We start from the raw sequence: 21,528 nt of genomic DNA, 5'->3' as shown, positions 1-21,528 counted from the left end.
ACCGGTGACAGGCCGGCCCTGAAGTGACAGTCGACCAAATACCTCGTCCGGGGATGGAATATCCTTCATGTTGTAGCGAAGGAGGGAGGAAAGTGCTCATTGCATAAACAAAACTCCTGAAAAGTTTAGGAAAGTAAATAAAGAAATGTCCCCTGAGATAGCACACAGGAGATCGAGTTGAGCATCAGCAAGAGTGAGTTTGTTCTTTATAATTAAGATCCTATTCTTTTTTCCCTCCCACACAGAAAAGTGGAGAAAATGGAGGAAAAATTAAGCGGCCCTCGAGTTCCTATGGGAGAATTTTTAATTTCAAACTATGGCGTCGGGGGAATAAGGGGCTAGAGTGAAATGAACTGGGTCTCGCATGTCTCCTGGCAGATCCCGTTTTCTGTGTTCCGACATTGCTGTCTTTATTTTAAGTGATCCATCTGGAGCAGCAGCTGTGACCGGAACCCCCATCCTTCTAACTTTACAGCTCCACGATAAAAATAGACACTGAAGCAATCATCCAGAACGACACCACATACCCAAACCAGCTGATAATGTCCCATAACTATTGGAAAAAAAAAGAAGGAGAGCGGCGGGAAAGAAGCGTGAGTGGGGCGGGAGCGTCGTAACAGGGTAGAGCTCGGCGGGGAACTTGGTGTCGAGGGAAAACGAGTGAAAACTAATCGGCGGTAAAGGTGATGAGATGACGCCCAGGCCCCGAGCAATGCCCAGTAATGAGCAGCTCCTGAGGTGCGCAGGACACGTTGCTTAGGTTATCTTTACTGTTTGTACTCTGGTACATAATGTACAGGTATTACACTAGTACAAGATGTACAGGTATTACTCTAATACATGACGTACAGGTATTACACTGGTACATAGTGTACAGGTATTACTATGGTACATGATGTACAGGTACTACAGTGGTACATGATGTACAGGTATTACTCTAGTACATGACGTACAGGTATTACACTGGTACATAATGTATAAGTATTACACTGATGCATAATGTACGGAAAGTACACTAGCACACGAGGTACAGAAAGTACACTAATATATGAGGCACGAAGGTACACTAGTACACAGGGTACAGGAAGTACACTACTCTATGAGGTATAGAAGGTACACTAGCACACAAGGTACAGGAAGTACACGAGTCAATGAGGTATAGAAGGTACACTAGTACACAAGGTACAGGAAGTACACTAGTATATGAGGTATAGAAGGTACACTAGTACACAAGGTACAGGAAGTACACTAGTCTATGAGGTATAGAAGGTATACTAGTACACAAGGTACAGGAAGCACACTAGTACTTGAGGCACAGAAGGTACACTAGTACACAAGGTACAGGAAGTACACTAGTCTATGAGGTATAGAAGGTATAGTAGTACACAAGGTACAGGAAGCACACTAGTACATGAGGCACAGAAGGTACACTAGTACACAAGGTCCAGGAAGTACACTAGTACATGAGGCACAGAAGGTACACTAGTACACAAGGTACAGGAAGCACACTAGTACATGAGGCACAGAAGGTACACTAGTACACAAGGTACAGGAAGTACCGTGTTAACAATGTACTCCGGGACGTTCACTGAGGCCGCTACTCCCCTCGACGTTGTGTACAGTCCGAGGTCTCTATCATAAGCCTGCTTCACGTCCCGACCCTCACCAAGCGGTGATAACAACCCACATATGAAGGTGGAAGATGATGATAACAACCCACATATGAAGGTGGAAGATGATGATAACAACCCACATATGAAGGTGGAAGATGATGATAACAACCCACATATGAAGGTGGAAGATGATGATAACAACACACATATGAAGGTGGAAGATAATGATAACAACACACATATGAAGGTGGAAGATGATGATAACCCACATATGAAGGTGGAAGATGATGATAACAACCTACATATGAAGGTGGAAGATGATGATAACAACCCACATATGAAGGTGGAGGATGATGATAACAACACACATATGAAGGTGGAAGATGATGATAACAACCCACATATGAAGGTGGAAGATGATGATAACAACCCACATATGAAGGTGGAAGATGATGATAACAACCTACATATGAAGGTGGAAGATGATGATAACAACCCACATATGAAGGTGGAAGATGATGATAACAACCCACATATGAAGGTGGAAGATGATGATAACAACCTACATATGAAGGTGGAGGATGATGATAACAACCCACATATGAAGGTGGAAGATGATGATATCAACCTACATATGAAGGTGGAAGATGATGATAACAACCCACATATGAAGGTGGAAGATGATGATAACAACCCACATATGAAGGTGGAAGATGATGATAACAACCCACATATGAAGGTGGAGGATGATGATAACAACCTACATATGAAGGTGGAAGATGATGATAACAACCTACATATGAAGGTGGAAGATGATGATAACAACCCACATATGAAGGTGGAAGATGATAACAACCCACATATGAAGGTGGAAGATGATAACAACCCACATATGAAGGTGGAAGATGATGATAACAACCCACATATGAAGGTGGAAGATGATAACAACCCACATATGAAGGTGGAAGATGATGATAACAACCCACATATGAAGGTGGAAGATGATGATAACAGCCCTACATATGAAGGTGGAAGATGATGATAACAACCCACATATGAAGGTGGAAGATGATGATAAAAGAACACAACAAACCAACCACCATCTTCAATAAGGAAAGTAAGAATAACATTAAGCAGTATATTACCAACGTGGCGCTAATAGCGACAGAAATTAAATGAAATTTGTCTTGCAATGGTATTTGTAGTGTTTGGGGAGTCAAGTACGAGTGGCGGAGGTGGATCTCGGGCCTTATGTATTAGTCTACGATGTTCAGCGAGGCTAGAGTAGCGGCGGTGATGAAGGTAATGGATAACGTGAGGTTAAAGAATGAAAAAGTAGATGTATCACTTGTCGTAAATGAACAGAACCTATAAATACATGACTTCATATTCCTTAGCAGCCAAAAGTTGACTTTTGAGTTTGAAATAGATTGAAACAATAAATGATTCTTATGGCAGTTGTTGCAAACGGTGTTCGAACACTGTTTACGTTGTTTACACGATACTCCACAACGGCTTCCGACGTCATAACATTGAAAACATTTCAAAGAAGATTAAAACTAAGATATACCTCGTCTGGAAGGGAAGGTTACGTGAGATTTTCAGAAGCTGTTGATTTTGGACTTGAGCTTCACCTGCATCTAAACGGCGCTCCCTGCGTCAGCAAGGTAGCGCCAGAAAACGGATGGAGAAAGGCCACATCCGCTCACATCCATACACGAGCTGTCATGTGTAATGCACCGAAACCACAGCTCCTTATTTACAACCATACCCTCACGGACCTTTCTATGGTTTAGCCCGGACACTTCATTTGGCCTGGTTGAACCTATTGACAGCACGTCGACCCGGTATACCACATCGTTCAGATTCACTCTATTCCGCGCACGCCTCTCACTCTCCTGTATGTTCAGGCCCCGATCGCTCAAAATAAGTTTCATTCCATCCTTCCACCTCCAGTTTAGTCTACCACTTCTTGTTCCCTCCATCTCTGACACATATGTCTTCTTTGTCAATCTTTCCTCACTCATTCTCTCTACCAAACTCTTTTTATGTTTCTTCACATCTCTCTTACCCTTTCATTACTTGCTCGATCAAACCACCTCACACCACATATTGTCCTCAAACAATTAATTTCCGACATATTCACCCTCTTCCGTACAACTCTATCCATAGCCCATGCCTCACAACCATATAACATTGTTGGAACCACTATTCCTTCAAACATACTCATTTTTGCTCTCAGAGATAACGTTCTTTCTTTCCACAGATTCTTCATCGCTCTCAGAATCTTCGCCTCCTCCCCCACCATATGACCCACTTCCGCTTCTAAGGTTCCATTCGTTGGTTCCATTCGTTGTCAAGTCCACTCCCAGGTATCTAAAACACTTAATTTCCTCCAATTTTTCTCCATTTAAACTTACTTCCCAACTAACTTGTCCCTCAACTCTGCTGAGCCTAACAACCTTGCTTTTATTCACAATTACTCTCAACTTTCTCCTTTCAACCACTCTTCCAAACTCAGCCACCAACTTTTACAGTTTTTGACTTGAATCAGCCACCAGTGCTGTATCATCGGCGAACAGCAACTGACTCACTTCTCAGACCCTCGCATCCTCAACAGACTGCATACTCGCCCGTCACCAAGATTCTTGCATTTACCTCCCTCATGATCCCATCCATAAACAAATTAAACAACCATGGTGACATCACACTCCTGTTGCTGACGAACCTTTCCTTGGAACCATTCACTCTCGTCTCTTCCTATTTTTTACGCATGTCTTACATCCTTGATAAATACTTCTCACTGCTTTTAGCAGCTTATATACTACACCCTATATTCTTAGACCTTCCACAAAACATCCCTATCAACTCCCTCATATGCCTTATTCAGATCCATAAATGACCTATACAAATCCATCTGTTTCCTAACCATTTCTCTCACTCATTCTTTAAAGCAAACACCTGATCCACACATTCTCTACCACTTCTGAAACCACACTGCTCCTCTCGAATTTGAGTCTCTGTACATGTCTTTACCCCGTCAAATAATACCCTCTCATACATCTTGCCAGATATACTCAGCTCATCTTTATCCCCTTTATCGTTATACAGTGGCACTATACATGCATTCCGCCAATCTTCGGGCACCTTAACGCGATCCATACATATAAATGAATATCCATACCAACCAACCAACAATACAGTCACCCCTTTTGTTAATAAGTTCAACAGCAATACCATCCACTCTAGCCGCCTTAAGGCATTTTGTCTTACGCAAGGCCTTCACTACCTCCTCTCGTTTCACCAAACCACTTTCGAGGATTTTCTATTTTCGCATACCACCTTGACCAAAACACCATACATCTACCACTCTTATCATCAAACACATTTAAATATCCTTCAAAATACTCACTCCATCTCCTTACTTTATCACTACCTGTTATCACTTTCCCTTTTGCCCTCTTCACCGATGTTCTCATTTGTGTTCATGCCTTTCGTACATTATCTACCTATTTCCAAAACATCTTTTTATTCTCCCTTAAATCTAATGATATTTTCTTACTCTAGCTCTCATTTGCCCCTTTTTTCAACCCCTGCAACTTTCTCTTGACTTCCTGCCGCTTTCTCTTATACATCTCCCTGTCATTTGCACTCCTTTCTTGTAAGTACCTCTCTTTTCTCTTTCACTAGCAACTTTACTTCATCCCACCACTCATTACTCTTTCTAATCCACCCACTTCCCACCTTTCGCACCCCACAAGCATCTTTTGCTTCTCTATACTTCCCATTTCTCATGCATTTACCTCGTTTCATTTATTCTCACCTTTTGCAATTCTACACTCAATCTCTCCAGGTAAATTATTCATATAAGCATCCTTTCTAAGATCACTTTCTCTCACCACTCTCTTCTCCCCAATACTGTTTCCTTTTTTTCGAAAACTTTCACAAATCTTCATCCTCGCATCCAGACATCAGACATCATACCAGCTGTCCCTCTCAGCACATTTACATCGAAAAGTCTCTCTTTTACACGTATATCAACAAATACGTAATCTTATAATGCCTGTTGACCATCTCTCCCACTCACATACGTATACTTATGTATATCTCTTTTTAAAAAAGGTATTCCCAATTAACAGCCTTTTTTCACCATACAAATCCACAAGCTCTTCACCGTTTCCATTGATAGCACTGACTACTCCATACGCCCTAACTATACCCTCAACTGCCACATTACGTACCTTCGCACTTATATCATTCAACAATAATATCCCGTCTCGTACATCACTACTACTGATACACCCACTCAGCTGCTCCCAAAACGCTTGCATCTCATGATATTTCTTCTCATGGCCAGGAGAGTAAGCATCAGTAATCATCCATCTCTCGCTATACACTTTCAGTTTTACCCACATCAATCCAGAATTTGCTTTCTTACACTCTATCATACACTCCCGCAACTCCTGCTTCAATAGTAGCACTACTCTTTCCTTAGCTCTGGTCTTCTCACTAACCCCTGAATTTACTCGTAAGACATTTTCAAACTGTTCTTCCAATTTACTCTTGAGCTTCGTTTCACTCAGAGCCAGAACATCCAGGTTTATTTCCTCAAACATACTACCTATCACTTCTTTCTTCTTATTTGGAAATAAGACTCGCTAATAAGATCTCTAAATCTGCAAATAACCAGAATTGGGGCAACAGAAGACTATTCAGTTTCAGTGAGATTTAGACAATCTGATGCGTTGGTTAAAGACGTGGCAAAGAGAATGCATTCTGGTGATATTAAACGTTGACACCGAATGCTGCACAGTGCTAGCCTAGTTACACCATGAGCGAGAAATTGCCTTCGACGAGGCTACATCCTGGTCAGCAAACAGAGGAGACCTTCTCGCTCAACAGGAGCCCACCCTGACCCTGCTCCTGCGTGGAGTAAAACTTCGAAGCTGCAGCAGCCTCTTATAAGAAGTCCTACGGTAAAATGAATACTACATCATTAATGATAATAACAACATTCTATATGATAATGGACGCCAATCAGTGGTGGTGTGTTGAAAAAGAATGGCAATGGCAAATATAAAATGGGGATGCTAGAGTTCTTACATTTCATCTTTCCACAAGTCTGACCCACTTCCTAACATCTCTTACTGGCGTCCTTCACACACCAGAGCCAAGTAAAAAGTGAGAGAAGCGAGCCAAGTTAGCGTCGCAGGCACCATGGTGGCGCCCATCCCACCGGCTGGCTGAGTCAAGAACGCCTCGCCCGGCCCTCGTTACGATGATGCTAATAATAATGATAATGAAAATAATAATAATGATGATAATAATAATAAACAGCCATCATCCGAGGCATAAGGAGATCATCAGCAGTAATCTAAAATACACCAAACAAACAATAGCTGACCGCATCTAGCACAGGACAAAACGTTGGGTTTTCATAGTTCGGAATATCATGTGTAGAACGAATGGTACACTACTGTACTCTGCCCCAGTCAGAAATCCTTCAGAACGCCCTCTTCACTTCAGGTCACCAAACGTGTCAAAAATGATTTAAAACAGATACAGTTAGACATACTCTACTGTTCCATGATAAAACAGATACAGTTAAACATACTCTATTGTTCTATAATAAAACAGATACAGTTAAACATACTCTATTGTTCTATAATAAAACAGATACAGTTAAACATACACTATTGTTCTATAATAAAAACAGATACAGTTAAACATACTCTATTGTTCTATAATAAAACAGATACAGTTAAACATACTCTATTGTTCTATAATAAAAACAGATACAGTTAAACATACTCTATTGTTCTATAATAAAAACATGCAGTTAAACATACTCTATTGTTCTATAATAAAAACAGATACAGTTAAACATACTCCATTGTTCTATCATAAAGAACTTATGAATACTGTACTCAAAAATTTAATACTAATTTCTTTTAGACAATTTAGAATCCAAAAGGAATTTGAATGATTCAATCTACCTGATAATTTCGATATTACAACTCCTGCTCATGTATTTAATGATTAACACAAGACCACTTTCCATAAAAGAGTCCTGGCGTTGCCAAGAACTTCTTTCTAAATGCTCCTGCAGCAACAAGGTTGCACTACTTCCAGAAGCAGGGAAATACAGACTCCTTTGAAATGAGACTTTCTTTGACGAGACTCTCCTCCAGTGATACAGCCTTGCCAAAGGTGACTTTTCACTTGTGGTGTAACATCTCGTAGGCGGAGCCCGATAACACCTCTCCATGTCAAGGAAAGATGATACGATAAGTGATAATGTTACTGAAGTGAATACAAAGAGCTGTAATAACCTCGTGGGTGATGATGTGCTCATTAGTAGAGATAATTACACCATAAAGTAACTACCAGTTAATACTGTCAAGGTAAAGATTATGAATACATTTAAATCCCAGCTTGACAAACACTTTAATATCAGCTCTCAGTAAGTAATCCTAGTCCGTTTTCTTTGCAGATTACAAGCAAAAATACACATCTTCCCGAGAGTTTCCTTTAATCAGAATTTGATCAAAATTTTCTCTTCAGACAGCCTTTCCTATCAACTTTATAAGGCAGTAATCACATTCTGTGCTACAAGGAGTTCCTTTGTAGGTATTTCCCCGCTGGCTGATGTGCTGGGTGGAGTGGTGAGTGAGGATCATCCTTGTGTTTTGCTACCCTGCCTCTGTCCATGAAGATTAAGAATTCAGTATACTATCCTCCTCCTCCAGCAGATAACCTCGTCATAGACCACACCCTCCTCTACCCGAACACCAGACGATGCAATACCATCACCATCATCATCATCGTCCACCCTCGTCCTCACATCCTTCGCTCTGCCAAGATATCTATTCATCAGCCAGGCTACAGTATCTGAGACAGTCCAGCAACAGCCAGTGGTACGGGAAACTAAAAAAGAAGAGGGAAAAAGAAAAACAAGAGCTCTCTGAGCCAGCAGACTTCCCCCTCTCCCTGGGTTAATCGCTTCTCCAATAAAGAAAAAACTCAATTTCGTAATGAACAATTCGCCACCATCTGCCGGAAACTACACTACCTTAACACCACCATGTTCATCCCAGCCTCACCTTCCAGCTCCAACACTCCCCGAGGCAGCGCAAGAATTTGAAGTGTCCAGCAAGTTTCACAGCCTCAGAGTAAAGTGCTCCACTATGGCCATTGACTTGTATGTGAAGCTCTACATATCTTCCTTGAGCTAATCAAATCCCTCTGCTCTACCATCAATACTTGCTTTCAGTACTTGCAATGGATTGCTTCATTTGCCTACCACCCAGTGCTGAAATCAACAAGCTCTTGATAAAATGAGTTTCACTAACGTTATCCCGATCCTCAACTGTTTCGTTGAACTAGGTTTCCTGAGACACTGTAAGTTCCTTAGGCTCACTACCTCTTCAGCTTCCTGGATTTAACTGTCGCATGCAAAAGAGATGCAAGAACATGGTGGTTCTCACCTTCGTTAACCATGAAAGCTTTTGATCAAGTCACCCATAACATCAACAAAGCCCTGAACACTAAGCTAAGGAGAAGTCTTAGGCCATCCTCTGCAGACTTCCTCAGCGAGCGTTGTCAGTCTCAGTGTTTGCCGCTAACAGCCCTACGCTCCCGGGGGGTCATGTCCAACTTCCAGTTCCTCAAACTGTGGCGCTCCTCAACACATCAAGGTGATCCCCAAGTGAATCCTTAACCTTATGAATTATGACCTTATCGGATGCACACGTCGACGACTCTGCCATTAGTTCCAGCATTAACAAAAGCTTTCCAGACCACATCGCTAAAACATGCTTAATGGCCTCTAGAGGCGGATAATTACCAATTCCGTAACCACTAGCCAGATCATTACCTTAGTTACGTATTAACATCCTCGCGCTCACTACTGTCCCACCTCCAATTAGACCTCAATCTCCTCTGAGCGGTTCAGTCCATGAAGTTTCACTGTCTCACTGTGGACGATAAACGAAGCTGGAGGAAACACGTCAGCACCATCATCAATCTTCCAGTCATCATCTCTACATTCTTCGTAGACTAAAGCCACTTGGACTCCCAGCACCTAGACTGAAGAGCATCTCCATAACTTCATTTCCGAAACTCACCCATGCCTTCCCCACCTGGTCTTCCTCTTTCTCTCTATCAAAGAACAGGAGCTACAAGACTAAGTGCAGAAGGACACATCCAGGATCATCAACATCACTCCCTCTTACACCACTACTAACACGCGACTAACACACTGGCTCCTTCAATCTCAGTAACCATCACCTACACCTCACCCAAAAGTAGAGAAGAATCAACTGCAACAGCCTCGCCTCCCTCACTTCTCGCTGTCAAATTTCCTGGCCACAACACAGAGGCTTTGGCTTGGTCGAACATTAAGTAGAGATGACCAGACTGAAAGAAGGAATGCACCGAATGTGACATCAACACACAAAAGAGGCATGAAATCGATCAGCGACTGAAGATCTTGACTGAGAACTCTGAACATGCTACTAAGCCAGTGATCATCAAGAAACTCACCATGACCAGTCACTGGTAAGGCCTGATCCTTGAAGCCAAGGAGGGTGGAATCAACACATCATCTGTACATCTTACAAGAGTCCAGGACTTTTTCCAACTGGGACTAAGCAGCCAGCGACGGCCAAAGTTTGACCCTATCATAAAAAAATGAATGTAGACTTCTTTACAAGGATCTCCTGAAGCTCCAGCATGGAAACAAAGTGCATATCGATCTCAGCTTCAACGGCCGACTCCTGGGAGACAGTACAAGAAAATACCGTCATCAGAATGGCACCGTCCTAACCAAGGACCTTCATGATGCGAGCCAAGGAACGTTGAAGCAACCTAGGCATTGTAATGAGACGCAGGTAAGTCTTTTATTTTCATCATTTTCAAAAAATAGAACAATGTGGAGATCCATAAAATCTTAGGTGGCCCAAGTGAGTTTAAGTGCACCACGAGAGACCATATAGAAACCCTCAGGAGAAAGGTTAAGGAATGGACTCCATCTCTACAAGATCATTTGTGAGTATTTCCCAAGTTAGGCAAAATAGAAAAGTCAAAACTCAACACGTAACGATCCACTCCAACCAATCATATTGCAGATTTCCACTCCAATATATACATAAGCAAGAGGTTCAGATGTGATGTTGAGCCCATATACACCTTCCGAGTTCTGCCTGAAATCCACATAGGAATTTGAGGAGAAGCTTTAAGACTATACAAGCAATGTCCCATTGGAAACTATACTCAACACCTCTCTCGACGGTACATGAAGTCAGTCTGAAATTCAAACCTTACATTCATCCTCGAGGAGAAGACAGAGCTATACCAATGACGCAACTTTCCGAGGCTCAGACGGCCTCCCCTACTGCTCAGCTGAGGAAGTGGCAGTGGGATCTCCCTTAAGGGTTCTGTTTACTATTACCATTCTGACGATCAGGATTCTGGAACACTTAGAGAAGGAAGGCTCTGTGCTTAAACTGAAATATGAATTTGGTGTTGAAAACAGAATTCCCATCCATGATGTTCACATCGGTAGTCAAGTCTGCACCTCTTCAACGTCATTGTTCAAAGACCTTGTTGGTATTGGTCGGTGCTTAAATGCGACCAGTGAATAACCTGACCCCTGAAAAGAGAATGTCATAAGGTTCTTCATCAAAGGAGCCTTTAAGAATTGCTCTAGCTGCAAACCCTCGTCAGGAACTTCAGCTACAGCATACACCTGCGGCGACGTACGGGCCGAGGTAAACACAAACTCTGACACTGCCCTGAACAACGTTAGCTCCATTACCCATGATGGCTTTACAATTGTTTTCATCCACCACAACCAAATGCGTCCCGCTTACGTAGGTGACAAGCGGGCATATATCTTCAGATCATCACTGATAACGTCATAAGGGTCAGTAGTGAGGATGAAATACAGCTTATCATCTGTTATAAGAACACTAAGATCACTAACGTGATTATGAAGACCATCATGACCCAGGACCCAAGCCCACTTGGGGGAACTAATGTGATCTACAGATACTCAGACTCTGATGAAATCTGCGGACTTCACAACGTGGATTACATTGGTGGCAACACCACGTCACTGTCTAGGAAACTAAGTCTACACCTGGGAGACGAGGTTCCTAAACATACTCCAGCAACGCTCAAGGAATCTGAGCAGACACGTCATGACAAAACACACCAGAATTGTTAATCAAGTCATGACAAAAAGGAAGCTCATGATTATGGAGTTGCTTGGTATTTCTCATGGCTGCAGAAACTCCAAGCAATACAGCAACACATTATATATATTACTGCAATCAGATGTCAGCTGCCGACAAGACAGATGAACGTGCACTTTGAGAAATCGTCTGCAAGCACATCATACACACAACACAGCATAAGTCAAGCTAATTATCTTAAATAGAAACAAAATAACTAGCAAGCTCATCGCGAACAACCAGCTATATATAAAAGGACATAATAGTACAAGAATCCAACGTTGCTCATGAATTCAAATGTGCACAAGGAGTCTGCTGGTTTTGTTATACTGTACGGAGGAACTAATGTTGTTATGGTATACTGTACGTGAAAACTACTGTTGTTCCTGTTGTACTATACATGATAACAACTATTCGTCCTGTTGCACCGTACATGAAAGCTACTATTGGTCCTGTTGTTCTGTACGTTATAGATACACTTAGTCCTGTTATACTGTAATCAAGAGCTACCATTGGTCCTGCTGTCCCGTACGTAAGGGATACAGTTGGTCCTCTTGTAATGTACGTAAGAGATACTGTTGGTCCTGTCGTACTGCTGTGTGTGAGAGCTACTGTTGCTGAGATGTTTGTAGGGGTTGTAAGGTTATCAAAACATATACAAGTATCGCCACACAACTGCACACCAATGTTACAAGACAAATGTACACCAGCATTGTACTTACGTTACTACAGTAATGCACAGATGTGTAACCACTGTAGTACAAACCCAAGGCACTATAGAGAGGTGGTGAGGTGTCACAGGTAACCAAGATTCGGTGGTCCGTGTAACATTATCTGCATCATTGAACCTCCTCCGTTAAGTTTTACTGGTCCCAGCAGCCGAGGGAGGGAGCCGGCTCGGTTGACTGTGTGTGATGGCTGGCATAACACGAAGTATGTGTGTGTGGCGTGGTTGACTACGTGTGGTGGTGGCACAACACTGAGTGTGTATAGCGTGGTTGACTAGGTGTGGCGGTGGCACAACACTGAAAGTGTGTATAGCGTGGTTGACTATGTGTGGTGATGGCACAACACTGAGGGTGTGTGCCGTGGTTAAACATGAGCTCACTTGGCTGAGCGGACGTGGTGCCACAAGACTGCTCCCAGTCAGGGTTCGTGACCACGAGGCCGGGTGGTGACATACCCCACACAACACTGGAACTCGGATGCCACTGAATTACCACAAGCCTGAGTCTTATGAGGTAGTAGCGGCGACACTCTCCTGCTGGACCTCCTCCACACATCCAGGAGAGTCAGCGACGTAAGTCAGTAAGACCAACGAAGTTCATGTCGGCAGGATTGGTGACGTCACCAGCGTACTACTGAAGGTTATGGAAGTCATCGGTGGGAGGGCAGCTACTGATCCTTGTCAGGTCTACGACCTCCACCAGACAGAAGACCACGGGAGGGTCGGCGTCAGCTACAACATCGAAGTTTGTAACATCAGTGAGTCAAAGAGACGTCGAGAGAGAGAGAGAGAGAGAGAGAGAGAGAGAGAGAGAGAGAGAGAGAGAGAGAGAGAGAGAGAGAGAGAGAGAGAGAGAGAGAGAGAGAGAGAGCGCGCTGCAAAGTTACCCCCACTAACTAAGTTAGGAACTAAGTCGTTGACACCAGTAAAGTTCGTACTCTCTCTAAAGCTAAAGACACCATCGAGGGCACTTTTAGCTTCTCGTTTCCCAAGGACAACAGTAGCTTACGAAGCTACACTTACTTGTGAGTGGTGAACAAATATCAAAATTTAGTGTTATTTATTCTTTGTTGTGTTATTGCCTATTTGTTTACAAGGAGAGGGAACTCTACACTTCTGAGGCTCCAGTTTATTTATAAATATATTTTTGTATTTTGTCTTGGTTGTGGCATATACTACTTCCTCTTCCCGTGGCTTGTTGACCGGGTCCACAAATCTGCCTCAGGAGATATATGCTTCGTCATGTCCCTCGGTCCACTGTGCTTGCTCACCATCGTGGTGTGCGTCTTGCTCCGAGCTGTTTCATGTCACCGTCGTCATAGCCTCTTAGAAATTCATGCATAGTTGATGCGTCACCTTCATCATTCCTTCTTCGTATGTGGATAGATTAAGGCTCTTTCTCCTCTCTTCATTTCTCATGCCGCTCAGGTGTGTTACCATACATGTCACATTCCTTTTGTACCTTCTACAGCAACTGTGGTTGTGGCAACTCTACAGCGGCACATTCCAGCTTAGGGAGAACACACACGGTGTATATCTTCCCTGTGCTGGAGAGTGATTTTTACAATGACTAGAATATTAGTTAACCTCCCTCATGATCCTTCTCACACGACGCAGCGTGACTTCAACACCTCCGTCTCACTCACAATATAATTCATGGACTCGATTATCACCAATGTGTTGCCTCCGTCTGGTCTATTCAAATTCTTTCCTATTTCCAGGCCTTTACATTTTCAGTGATCAAATTACATTAGCCATTTCTGCAATCTTTGTTGAGTCTTGTTTAGGCTTCTTGGTAACATTTCTCAGTCCCTGTTGTCTCGAACATCCTTCATAATTTTGGCATCATCTGTAAACTTACTCATATATGAATCCACCTCCGTTTGTAAGTAGATCACAAAGATCAGAAATACTGTGGCAATGATCCTATCACGAATCTTGAGGAATCCCATTTGTCACATTCACCCAGCCTGAGAAAGCTTCCCTGACGTGTGTTGTATGTTCCCTTTTAGTAAGGTAGTTGTCAGTTCATTTCAGCGGCCATCTTCTAACTCCAGCTTAGACATATATTGTCAGTCGTCAGAAGGAAACAGCACCAAAGGCCTTCTGGCGGTCTAAGAATATATGATCCACCCACACATCTCTTTTTCCCCTGATGTTACTAACTCTATACAATCCGGAGATTTCGTCAGGCAAGATCTTTTCCTCCTGAACTCATGTTATGTTCCACATCGGTTGTATCTGACAGTTAATCACTCATTCATGTTTTCTAATCAATCCCATTCGTATCTTACAGGTTCAGCTCCTTTATGAAACTGGCTTATAATTCAGGGCTACTTATCTTTCAGCCCTCTGTGAACATTGGTACAACGTTAACTCTCCTTCTGTTGGCACATCTGCTTAATAAAGGTGTCTTCATACATCACCAGAGGTTTGACAAGTCTCAGTGCACACCCTGTGTACAAATGGTGAGATGCCATCTGGTCCATGAGCTTTGTGTGGATCTTGGTGCTTCATGATCCTCCTCGCTTCTTCTGGATTTGCTCTGGTATGTACTAAGATATCTTCCCCTGGCTGTGATGGTAACACTGGGTATTTGATTGTTACCACACACTGAGACATTGTATCTCACTCCCAGTATACGCCCTCCTTTGCGTCAATAACTTTCTCCTTTGGGTTCCTTTATATGATAGTTTTGTTTATCATTAATCCACTTTAATAAGTCCGTAAAGTAGTTTTAGGTGTTTTTTTCGACATGCCAGCTTTACCCTTTTCATACTTCACATGTTCTTACCTTCTTGTCCTTTTGTAGTCATTCTAACCCTTCTGAGTACTCCATATGTTGCTTGTGTCTCCCATATGTCTTGTATGCTGAGCCTCTGTATTCCCTTACTTTATTCCTGTACATCTTATCCGTCAATTTCTCGCCAGACTGGCACATACGTCTCCATACTTTAGCTACAGGTTTCATGAAATTCAATATAACATTGTTCTAAATCCAGGTTATTTAGTTCGACCTCCTAATTTCTTCTTAATACTTTCTAGTATATTTTTGGGTAACTTTTATACTAAAGCATTTATTCGTTTACTATATAATTCATCTCTAGAACCAAGCAACCCCTGTTTTCAGAATGGAAGTCTATGGATACTGCTTGCAATTATAGGCTTTTGTGCTTGAAGACTGAAACTAGTTTGATGTTACGTTCCCACCTTCAACCCTAGTAACTTCTGATCAATGTGAGTGCATGTAGGTCTCATGAACGTATCTAGGAACTTGTATCTCTAGGTGTTTTCAACTTCGTGAGGGTCGAATGTATCCCAATTTATTTCCTTACGGCCTGAGTCCCCTTCATCACTTCTGCTTGCACCATCCCATTTGTTCCTTCAATACTTTCATCAGAGTTGATCTGGCTCGTCTGTTCTCCGTGGAAGATTATAAGCTAATAAGTCTGACGGGAATACCTTACCAGTTGCTGCCTTCCTGCAGTGTACTAGCTAAAAGGCTCAATGTAAATCATTATCTCCTAGAATACTACAGCTTCACCTTCCCTCCCTCAACCTTCTGTCTGTTCTTGTCATCGTATTTCTCTCTGGCGAAAAACTACAATAACCTGAAATCCTCATCGGATTTGATGTCAGCTATGCCTGGGCAGTCTGGCTTACTGTTATGGTCCTTAAACTCAAGTTCCATTTCAGTCTCCCTGAATCTATCAGCATTAGCATACGCGACCTTCAGCACGGACTTGCTCTTTCTGATTCCTCCTGTGTTACTCTGGCCTTCATTCTGCCATTATGTCTAGTTCATTCTTCGCCCTCTGGATTTTCTTAATTTTTCCAACTCCTCCCGTTATTCTGTTCTTACTATATACACCCAGCTGAAGGTCTTTTTTATAACCATTAATTTTCTCCAATTTGAAATTTACTTTCTGTGAGTGTTCCTTAACCACTCAATGGTGTATTTCCATCTTTTGTTTTTTTATATACCCTCAGTCTTCTTCATGCCTGAAACTTCCAATATGTCCAAAGTTTTTCTTCTGAGTCCATTTTCTTATTCATATTGAATGTCATTTTCTTGTAAGGTACGAACCATGAACGACCCACAACTTTCCGGTTCGTGTGTCACTACTCTGTGTAAGTCAGTTTTCCAGGAACAGGGGAGAAGTTCCTCTCATGTACCATCAATCAGGTCTGCACAGCACAGACTCTCTACCAGATCGTTCTTTGAGACACTCCACCTGAGTAACTATATTACCCTCAAGCATCTTGATGTTCGTCTTCATCATTATTAATGTTGTCTATATACCATCAGTTGTGGTCATGACGGTTCATACCTCCGTCATTTGTCCTCAGTGCCCCTCCCAAGCTTCAGACTGTGGATTTTGCTTCCCACATAACTTCATTATCCCACTCTTGTTCTCCTTCCCAACTCTGGAATTCCTAACGAGGTCATGTGGTTCCGGTCTTCCCTCATCTTCAACAAATATCTTCAGTTGTCTTGATTTTTACTACTTTTCTGATGTTTTACATTAAACTTTCCAAATCTCATTTCACTCCCGAGCCGCACTAGCCCCTCATGTCCTGCGTCATCTCACCTGCTGTGTCGTGTGTCATCTCTGACCTATATGGTCCAATGTCATGACTGACTTCATATGAATGTCCGCCTCATGTGGCCCAGTTTGCCACACACTGACCTCTCAACCATTGCTACCCTTGTATTTCGATCACTCACACTGGTAATCAAAATCTTATCCAATTTCTAACATGTTTGTTTCTCATGTTGATTGATTATCTAAGGTAGAGACCAGGGTCATTAATGTCGCCAGGGTCAAGTTACAGTAAACAGTCGAAGAATCCTGACCATTGTAAGGACGTTGACGCTGTCACGGCGTATACAGACCTTCGTATTCAAGATTGGCTCACTAGTCTTTGCCTACGCTGCCCTGACCCGTGTAGACAATCGTTAAACACAAGTGTACATATATGTGTGGCAATGTTGTCTGGGCTTAAGTATGTTGAATCCGACGGTTGTGGTGCTGTGTGGGGTCTTTCATCGCTTCCATCTCTATTTCTCTACAGCATCAGTTTCCAACCCACTGCCTGGCAAAGAAATATATGTATCTTTTCCTTTTGTTGACACTTTAAATATTCTCTCCCCACGTTTAGCTGCATAATGTTGAAGAATCAGAGGACCTCATCTTTCCTAATAAAAGTAAACGTGTTAGTATATTGAGTGTCAGCTCACACCCGGAGCTCTGTGGTCATTTTAGGGTCACTGAGTCATTGCTAATCGAAAGATGTCAGTATTGTGTGTGTGTGTGTGTGTGTCTGTGTGTGTGTCTGTGTGTGTGTGTGTGTGTGTGTGTGTGCTGTGTGCCGGGGGCCCCAATTCGTTAATATTTTCCACTATCGTACAACTTCTACCTGCTGTTCACATTTACCACATCTTCGTTCAGGCACGTCATTCATCCGCCATCTTTCTACTACAAAAGTATTTTTCTGCACTTTTTTTAATTCTTTTGCTAGATTCCATGTAATCATGTCTGGTCGTTCTACCTAACCCTTACGTCTTTCTGAGAAGTGTTCACTGTCTACATCATCAATCTGGCTTTCAAAGTTATCAGGTTGCTGTCAGGTTAACATTCTTCTCTCTTCCACATAGGGCAAAGATAAGGTTTCTAGCCTTTCTCTGCAACTCAACTCTCATAATTATACCATCTTTGTCGACTTCCTCTGGACTTTCTCTATTTGCTCTTTGTGACGCTTAGCTGAGCTGACCAAATTTCAGAGGCTTATTCAAGTCTTGTCTTCATGTAGGATGTGAAGAACTTGGAAGCTATTCTAATGTTTGTCAAGAGACAGTTGGTTTCCTCTCCTATTTCCTGATGTGGGACACTGGCAGCAGGTTAGGGACGGTGTCAACCTCCTTAACACACTGGGATCAGAATGTAACGTGCTGGTCTCTGAAGCCAGACTCAAATACTACGACATTATTGCTCAAGGGAATCAAATCAAATTGTTATAGATTCCCTCTCATATACTATGGCCTCCTTGAGCACGAGAAAACTGATGCTTTAGCTTGTACATAGTAAGATGATGTTGAAACAACATTGGGTTGTCAATTAGAAGCCTTAAAACTGAAATTAGAAAGGAACTAACGGATGTCTTTGAAGCACGAAGTCGAGTTCAGATAAACACAACTAGAAACATTTTCCATCACAGTGAAATGCGTAAAGTCAAACATGTATATGGAGAAAGTAATCAGATCAGCAGATTACATGATGTTGTAACTGCTAGACTAAGGCTAGAATATAGGTACTATTGGCGCTTTGGCCTAACTGGAGATGTTAACTGTGTGAATTATAAAGTTTGTGGTCAAAGATTTGGGCATAGACTAGAACACTATGTCTTAGAATGTGAAAATAGAGCCTTTTAGGGATAGATCGAAACAAACCCTGCAAGAAATGTCACAACACCTTATTGTTAATAACAAGATATCATATGAAACTATGTAACGCATGTACTGAAATACGAATTGTAACTAGTGATATCAAGCCACTGGGGTCTGAGTAAGACCCTTTGTGACCCCTGTAATCCTTTTGCGCTACCGCTCACAGGATGAGCATGGGGGCACAATAAACTTGCCGGGGTTGCTGGAACAAATCAAATTAAATCAACCTCCCAAGCCCTTCCCATGCACAGATTCCAGAGCTTTGCTCCCTGCTAGCTAACACTCATACTAAGGCCTTCTTTCACGCTCTCCCATCCTCATTACAATACATTAACTCCGGTGAATTTCGTCAACACATGTGTCAGAGCAACTTCAGAGTCTTTTTAGATCGTCTCGTAAGTTGCCGCAATCCTCTCTGCTTTACACTGACTTCATGACATGTGTAATCATAGTCAGGCAGGCAGTCCACACCTTCTGACCAGCTATCAACGTATACCAAGATGAATAATGGCCTCAGAACAGACCCCGTGTGGTGCTTTGCTGATGACCTCAACCCATCTTGATAAGGTTCATCTGATATACGTTCTACGTTGTCTTCCTCTGTGTCTTCCTGCCTGTTGATCAGCAAGAGGTCACACGTTCCTACTTATCCACTGTAGATTTCTCACAACCTTTCGCCACATGACCAGGTTCCTTGCTACTGAACTCCATTTCCCAATTCATGTTACCAAAGAAACGATAACATTAAGTGTCATTTCCATGATTATGTTTCCTCTTTAAGACTTTTCTCATCACTACTCTTAAACATCTTTATCTACCAAATACTTAAAGCTAAGTATCACATGGTCACTTTTCCCACTTAATATATCATATGTAAATTAGCAAAATCCATGATGGTGTGTGTGAAGATAAGGTTTGCTAATGATGATGCATCAGCTCCTCTCATAGTGCCAGTACGTTCACTGACATACTGGCGGAGGAAGTTTTCCTGTACACACTCTAAGATCATGTGTCTGTGACACCATCTCATCTTGCAGTTCCAAAGTCCGCAAAGACCATCCTATTATGATTGACCTACATTTTACTGCTTCCTTCATTGCTATCATGGTACGCGTGTGTGTGTGTGTGTGTGTGTGTGTGTGTGTGTGTCTTACGGGGAGAGAATTCTACACTTCCGTTGCCTCGTCTCTTAACCTTGTATATTTGTATCTTATTCCGATGGATGTATGTACACACACACACACACACACACACACACACACACACACACACACACACACACACACACAACAAGCTTAATCCAGGTGCCCATTTATCGACATTCCCCTATGAGAGGATGAACATCTGGGTTGGTTGTGGGCTGACTGCCACGCCCAAGATTCGAACCCACCAGGCTGGCCCTCGCTGTATGAGAGAACTAAAGTTCTTTATACTCGAACTTTGATTAGTTCTTGGGTGGCCTTCCATGATAATGAGGTAATCAGTTTAAATAAGGCTGGAGCGTCCGGCCCGGGTGCATGGCCTATCCCTGTTACCCTGGTGGGAGGAGGAGGTGAGGGGGTGGGTGGATGAGGCCACGGGGGCCCTCAGGCTCGGGGGCAGTACACTGTGGTCATCCAGGCCTCGCAATAATCCGCGTCGATCGTTTACAAACAGATATTTGGATCTTTTTATTTTCTAGCAAATATCACAGCTTAATGTGGGTTACGATCACGGACAGCAACTAGTGAATAAACTTTGAAAACTTGAAGTAATTCCAGGAGTAAAGATAAATTTACTTTCTTACTAGTGGAAAAATAAATCCTATACTTGGGTCCCCCACCAAAAACAGAAAACGTAGCAGGAAAATACTCCAACTTCGAGCGTCTGACGCAACTGTTCCAGTAAGATCCTGACCAAGACCTGGCACACCAGGAGTTGCTACCATCCATTCACCAAGCTATATACACTCAGGTCAACAGTGATACTGTGTGTGTGTGTGTGTGTGTGTGTGTGTGTGTGTGTGTGTAATCACCTATCAGCAATCACCCCTTAGGAGGAAGTCTACGCTTGCCGGATTTTCACCATTAACAAATATGGGGATAACTTTAGACTCTGTTCTAGTGAAGCGAAGACAATTAGTGAAGTTTTAAATGAATATTTAACGTTAATGATGGTGTGTCGTTTAAGGGTCTGGAATACAAATTTGGAGTATTATCATATTCATCCTGTGTGTGTGTGTGTGTGTGTGTGTGTGTGTGTGTGTGTGTGTGTGTACGTTACGAGGTGAGAGCTTTACATTGTGTTGCTCCTTAACTTCACATATACCCACATACATATCTTTCTTTTATACTTTTTCGCTAATTTCTGCGCGAGCGGGGTAGCGTCCAAAACAGGACTAATCCGAGAGGAAAAAATCCTCACTTGGCTCCTCTGTTTGTTCTTTAGAAAAGTAATACAGGAAGGAAGGATTTTCAGCCCCCAGCCCCTATAACTGATACATAGACAGTATTCTTTCCTCCTCTA

This window comes from Panulirus ornatus, chromosome 19 (assembly GCF_036320965.1).
Source record: "Panulirus ornatus isolate Po-2019 chromosome 19, ASM3632096v1, whole genome shotgun sequence".
Classification (NCBI taxonomy): Eukaryota; Metazoa; Arthropoda; class Malacostraca; order Decapoda; family Palinuridae; genus Panulirus; species Panulirus ornatus.
This window is presented reverse-complemented; position numbering follows the sequence as displayed.